The sequence below is a fragment of the Diachasma alloeum genome, unplaced genomic scaffold, assembly GCF_001412515.2.
Source record: "Diachasma alloeum isolate Michigan unplaced genomic scaffold, Dall2.0 Dall_scaffold_00886, whole genome shotgun sequence".
In the NCBI taxonomy this organism is placed as follows: Eukaryota; Metazoa; Arthropoda; class Insecta; order Hymenoptera; family Braconidae; genus Diachasma; species Diachasma alloeum.
Window position 1 is genome coordinate 59286 of NW_021681007.1, and position 7397 is coordinate 66682.

Genomic DNA, 7397 nt, shown 5'->3' on the forward strand with positions numbered 1-7397 from the left:
TGAGCTGTAATCAATAAGCGCTTGTTCTCGTATCGATCGACCAAGATTCTCCATGCGATGCCGAAGGAATCTTCAGAGACGGGCAAATTAGAGATGAGCTTCAACGGCTCATTGGAGAGACAGAGACGGAGGTAGTGCATTCGCTCAACCCCAGGAATCTCCAGATTATTCCCGACCAACGAATGGAAAAGTTCTCTCCATGGCCTCCACTCCTTATACACTCCAGAGAACTTCGGCAACTCAATCTCCGGAAGAGCTCTGCGCGTTGAACTCTGTAGTTGCGCGTCGCCAGGAACTCGAACCGATTGGTTGAGGTTAGGAGCCCCCTTCTTCTCCAACAGCTGCAGCAGCGCTACTCTACCTGAAGCGTAATGCTTAAGCGCGACATCGAAGACCTGATTCTTAAAATAATCGAGAGAGGTCAAATTCTCGATCTTCTGGCCGACGAGTTTCTCATGGGACGCTTCCAGCTTCGCCCAATACGTTTCCAGCATGATGAGCTTGGAATCCAGAGCCGTCACGCCGAACTGCTGGATGCTCTCCTCCTGTGANATGACTCCGTGTAAATGCCTTCAATAAAGGATGCACGTGTCATCTGCAGCGAGATCAGCGCTTCGAGAGTTGCCATCTTGTGGAATTGTCAACAAAAAAAGAAAGAAAACCAACAAGAAAAACCACAACCTCGATCGACTGCTGCGAAAAACTAAAAAAAAACACTAAGCGAACGTGCTAGGAGAGATATTTAAAAATAAACAAAGAGCCAAGGACGCAGGTCAAAAAGCAAGAAAAAGCAATATGCGAAAAACAAAGCGTAGCCCAAAATTCCAGCGCAGATCCAAAAGGCGTTAAATCGAGAAAAATAAATAAATCACCTACAGCCGAACTTGAGGAAAAATCAGCAAAACCCCAGAGAAGCGCAAAAAATTGTAATTAATTTGACTTCCCTTTTTGAGCGAGCTGCACGATAATCCACCTCCTTCAGCGCAGGTCCGTAATACCCTGAGGTAGGTCGTTAGGGCTTTCCGATGGTCCAAGATACCCAAAGGTAGTCAATAATTCCTGGAGTAGGCCTGGAGTCACGCTGATACGGTCCTGATGAGCGAAAATTCTGAAACGGTCCTTCAGTACTGGAGATACGGCCCTGAAGACGGAGTACCCAGGGGTGGAGCAATGAACGGGATCGACACGTCCCTGGCAAGTAGGACCACTGGTGCGGGGCCCTCCGATCAGGTGTTACGGCACTGCACTGGCGTCCCCGTACTCCCGCGANTACCTCCTTCTTGAGCGCAGGTCCGTAATACCCTGAGGTAGGTCGTTAGGGCTTTCCGATGGTCCAAGATACCCAAAGTTGGTCAATAATTCCTGGAGTAGGCCCGGAGCGACGCTGACACGGTCCTGATGGGCGGAAATTCTGTAACGGGCCTTCAGTGCTGGAGACACGGCCCTGAAGACGGAGTACCCAGGGGTGGGGCGATGAACGGGATCGACACGTCCCTGGAAAACCGAACACGCCGACGGGAGTGAAATGAATTTATTGAATTTCAAGTAACCGATTTTATTTAAAGAGGCCTGATATGTGACCTTTCGTAATTCCCTTCGTTATCATCGTTAGGTATCCGGGAATAACTACTAGGACCAATTATCAGGGTTAATTGACCTGGAGGATTACGGGGATGCCTGGATCGAACGGTCACTGAACATTGTAACAGCTCGCCCAGTCAGCCGTGCGATCTTCTGAGCCGAATGAATTAAAATCTTAAGAAAAATGGAATATCAACCGCGATCTCCTGGGGTAGACAGACCGTCCCCTAAGGGTCAGTTAGTCCACCTTGGGAATCGCGGGGCTGATTGACAACCTGGAAACACGGGGTTGCTCCACCGAGTTAGTGTAGGGTCATCCCTAAACCAGCTCAGTAAGTCATCCGCAGTATCGTGGTCGACGTGGATCAACCGCTAATTAGCAAATGACTCGCCTCCTCGAAAGAGTCAGCAAGCCAGTCGCAAATTTACGGGGCTGATGAGGGATTCACTAGGGTAAATTATTCTGCACGGCACAAATTTATATAAAGTTGAATTTATTCAAAACTATTTGAATTCGCGTGAAAGAAACGGTCAGTTCAAACCCGTCGGGACTCACGCGGTTTTTCTCGATTTAAAATTTGAATTTTATTCCGTTTCGGAGTGACAGGCTACGAATTTATTTCGGTTCTTATTGAAAATTTCACTGATGTACTTTGGAGAATTTCATAAAAAATATTTTAAGTCCAGGAGGGCAGAAGACGAAAATTTTCTAAGTCCGAAGGGGACCGAGCGTGAAAAAAACAAAGTCCAAGAGGACAGAACACGAAATTTTTCTAAGTTCGAACTGGTTACTTTTAATTTACTTCTCGGGAGCTCTTTGGAGCTTATGACCGGCGGTTTTAAGAGTCGACGTTGAACTGACTGTTTCTCGTAGCGACTGGAGGTACCTCGACTGCCGAGCGGCGAGCTGTGCGCATGCGTCGAGCGGCGCAGTGGTGGGATGAGTGGGGTTGCCGCGTTCAGTGGAGCGCCTTGTTGACTGAGTTAGTGGGGGAGCGCGCCAACGGGGCACCCCTATGCATTGCGTATATCTCACCGCTAACACTGCGGCACCTTACATGTGTCTTTAAAAATACATTTTTTTACATTTTTTGACTTAGATTAATTATTTTTGACATTTTTTGACAGTAGATTTTCCATTTTCAGTGAATTTTGAGTTTGATTTTCACGATGTCCTAAACGTTTTTTTTTTGGCACCCTTATGGTACTGTAATTGACAATTTTTGTCTATTGACATTGTTTCTTGACATTTTTGACAAAATTTAATTTTGAGCCCATTTTTGGGCTAGAAATACGATTCTGATGATAAAATATTTTTTTCAATTTTTTATAATAATTCAATTGTTAATAACAATGGTAATTGTTATTATTTTGGAACCGTTATTATTTCATTCGAAGGTCCATATTTTATTAGTATATTTCGATACAAGTGCGACGGGGTGGTAACGAGTATGAAGTTGGCGGCCCGAGGCGAAGCCGAGGGCTGCCGATCACACGAGTTAAAACATCCCGTCGCACGTGTATCCGAAATATATTTTTTGTTAGTGATGTAACGTTCAGCGAGTGCCGAACTGTGCCATTTTTCGTTTACTAGTAAACGAAAAGTCTTTTCGTTTACCAGTTTCGACTTTTCGTTTACTAGTCAACGAAAAGGCACTTTTCGATACGGACTCAACGTAGCAGCAGTGACAAAAAATATTTTTCCATAAATTTTCAGTATTTTATCTTCACAACTTTCGGAAATATTGATTTGACCTTGAGAAATGTTTATTAACCTTTCGGGGTGTTGTTTATAACTTGAAAAATCTAATTAGTTGATCATTTTGTAGAGGATTTAGTGGACTATTTTTGTAGAATTTATTGTTCTAATGTGTTCATTAGTTTAGGAATTATTAGCATTTGTAACTAAAACAGCTAATTTGTCAAAATTGACATGTTTAAATTTTCAAATTTTCCATGATTTTCTTTCACATTCATGTTCTTGTTACTTGAATTTACTAATTTTAACTATTTTCAGATTTTTCGAGAATAATTCTTAACGGCATGTCAATAGACAATCAGATTTGTCTATTGACTTTTCAATTTTTTGTTGCATATTTTTGTAGTTCATAATCTATCCAGGATTTTCTATATTGAACTTTTTCCTACATTTCCCATAGGGAAGGCTAAAAATTCTCATAGTTTAATTGAATACACCGATATACGATTTGTGGGTGAGCGCGGGTGTGTGAATATTTGAAAATCAATATCTGCATTGTTTACCAAGATTAAGAAATGATTTTTTGGTTACATGTTGAGGATCTAGAGTACTCCATTTTAGAATTTTTTCGAATTTTTCTTCATCATTTTTCTGTCTTTTGTTAATAACAATTGAATTTATCAATAAATTTTTGCAACTTTTATTGGTGAGATTTATAGTTCTGCATTTATGGAGCATTTTTTGTCTTAAAACTTTTTCTCCATCTCTAATACCGATGGCGCTAAAATTTTTCAAATTTCTTGAACACATGGATATACGTTTTGTATATGCGCGCGTGGAAATTTTATTAATTCATATCTTTTCTGTTTATGAAGATGAAGAAATAATTCAATCTATTTTGGATTGAGGCTAAAAAGATCTTTCTTTTCTGATTTTTCCAGATTTTCCTGGTAAATTTTCATATATTTTGTTAATAACAATTAAATTTGTTAATACATTTTCATTATTTTTATGAGTGACATTAATAGTTCTCAACCCTGTTCTTAACCCTGCCCGTTCTTAACCCTGTTTATTAATGTTTCTTAACCCAGTTCTTAACCCTGCCCTAACATCACAAAGCTGAATTCTCTTTAATCATTGATAAGCGGGCTCCTGTATGGTGCCAAATTATTTTTATTTTGTATTTAAGTAATTATTTGTTTATTTTCTTGTGCAACGATTTTATTAAGGGTCATCGGCCTGCAACGCCAGAGTGAGAAATACTGTTCCGTCCTTCGTCAATGGTTTTCCATCTTTTCGTTTCTTTGTTTTTATTTATATATAGAGCCTTTTCGGTCTTTTGTCTGAGAATGTTTTTTATATGACTCTTGCTTGAAATATATGTGGTAATTAATTATTTAGAGTGAGTTGATTTGTCGATTTTCAAATAAGTAGAGGACCCAATTTCGATGGTCGATTATATTTTTGAATAATTCCATTGTTCGTAACTTTTCAATTTGCTCAAGATAATATCATTTATACAAAAACGTATGTGAATATGTAACAATAGGAATGTTGAGAATACTTTTTGTAGCTGATAAAATTCTCCACAAAAATCTTGTGCACTTTACCTTCAAACTATCCATTGGAGAGATGATACGACACTCCGGAATTTAGGGATTCCATTTTCCCACATTAAAGTGCAGAATTTATTTCCTTAGTTCTTCAATTATCTCATGATATACTAATTTCGGGAAAATATGTCAAAGACACTGTTGGAGTGAGTTGATTGAAGCCATGCTCAATTGTAAGAACGAAAAATCCTTGTTGAAAATTTTCACTGAAGGCTTATAAATTTATATTTCATCCCTTTCGAAAGGAAAAAAACAGTCAAATACGAAAAATGAATTCTATCGATCGATCTTAAATCTACTTCTTGTGTTTTCACTACGTCCGAAGTTACCGCTGATCTTAACATCTCCTGAGGGAAAATTATTCGACAATAAATAGAAAAAAAGGATTTCATTAGGATCTGGCATTTCAAAAACGTCCTCAGCATTAGGATAGTGTGAGTATTTGATTTTTTTTTGTGATCATTCCATGGATAGTGAATTGCAAGGCTGAAAAGTGAGTTTAGTTTAGTTGTTCCTTCACTTTCATATTTTCTTATTGTGCATCGAACGTGAGGCTCTAGTCAAATACAATGTTCATTAACGATCCCATTGTGATTCTTCAAACTTGTAAGAATTACAAAAAAATTGTTTATTCATTCCAGAGATCTTACGATATGGGTGAACGTGCTAAATACGCAATAGCTCTCTGGGCCAGTGATCCGGGTACGGTGTCTGTGGTTCTGACAGAGGATTTTGGCTGTAATAAGAAGAATGAGTTGATGGCAAAATGGGAGGGCCGATATTAGAAAATAAAAAAAGTTTTGGAAGAGAGTGGTAAGATTTCTATCACTATCTAACATTCCATTCTGGTTTGAGGTTTTTGAGGAGGAAGGTTGCCAGTGATTCAATTGGTTGTTTGATGAGTGCCGCACCACGTCTTGTAGCACTTTTTTCAATTTTTTTGATAACATTAGTAACCCTAAAAAAATTAGTACATTGTGCCATTTCATTCCCACTGATGATTATCCAAAAGGTATATGTTGGGGGTTGGAGTTTTTTCTTATTGCTCTCCACTAATAATCTCCTGATAATTGGAGTTTTTTTTTTACTGATAATTCACCTCTAGATCGTTAACAATGTTAAAAAGTGTCAGACGCTTACTCAACCCCCAGTTGATAAAAATTGTAGTCTAATAATGAATTGGAAACTGAGTAACGAGTAACGAATATCGAATCGCAAATATTTTCGGATATCGATGTTTAGAGAGAAAGTCTGCATAAAAAGTCTTGTGGTAGTACTGGAAAAATTACAGTCCATCGGCCATGAAAAATTCTACTGCTGCTCAGGTAAAATTTCTGTTTGGTTCTGGTCGGATTTATGTAGATTTCCGGTGAAATTTCTGGAGCTTTCTGTAGAAATTTTACATCAATACGAGGAGAATTCACTTGCTATCTAATAAAGTTTTCTGTGCCAATACTGGAATTTTTTCCTAGCTAGCACTCGGCATTAGAATTCTTCTAAAAAAATTCTCTGTGTATACGCAACGAGAGAAAAAGTTTCTGGTTTCCAGAACCTCGGTTCTGGAATCCAGAAACTTTTGGTTCTAGTAGAAAGCGTGGCACTGGAATCCAAAAACTTATCGCTGACTTTCAGTGACCAAGTGACTGGAATCCAGAACGGAAACGGTGCTGGATTTCAGTGACAAAAGTTCTTAAATTCATGTTTCGTTTTCGTTCTTGTATCTCGTTCCCCGGATAATCGTTCCCGGGGGATGGTTATTAGGAAAATTGTTCACCAAAACGACAATTTGCTCATAAAAAAAACCCTCAAAAACTAGTCCCGAAATGGAAAAATATCACAAAATCCAAAATCAAAACTTCATTCACGACATCACAAAGCGAATTAACATCAAATTTTGAGGTCATATGCACTTTTACAACAAAAAAAAAGATAATTATCTTTTCAATTTCAATACATATATTGAAAATTCGATACATGCCTCAATGAATTGAACAATATGAAATCGCCAATTTGAAAACAACGCGTATGAAAAAATTCAATAGAAAAACCAATAGAAATTCCATCGAATTTCTATTGGGATTTCTATTGGAATTCTACTAGAATTCTATTGAAAAATTCTATTTGTTTTTTGCGCCATTTCTATAGGAGCTGTTTAATAGAAAAGTTAATAGATTTTCATTTTTCTATGAAATTCTTGGACATGAATTTTCTAATTTTTTTTTCTTGGATTTTATTATGAGAAACAAATGAAAATACAGCGGAAAAAAATTAGAGAATTTACGCACAAGGATTTCATAGAAAAATGAATATCTATTAACTTTTATATTAAATTTCTCCTATAGACATGGCGCAAAAAACTAATAGAATTTTTCAATAGAATTACAATAAAATTTGAATAGAAATTCTAATAGCAATTCGATGCAATTTCTATTGATTTTTCATCATAGTGTCTGTAAAACGTAGTTTTACGGACACTTCGTGTCCGTCAAACACTATTTACAGAC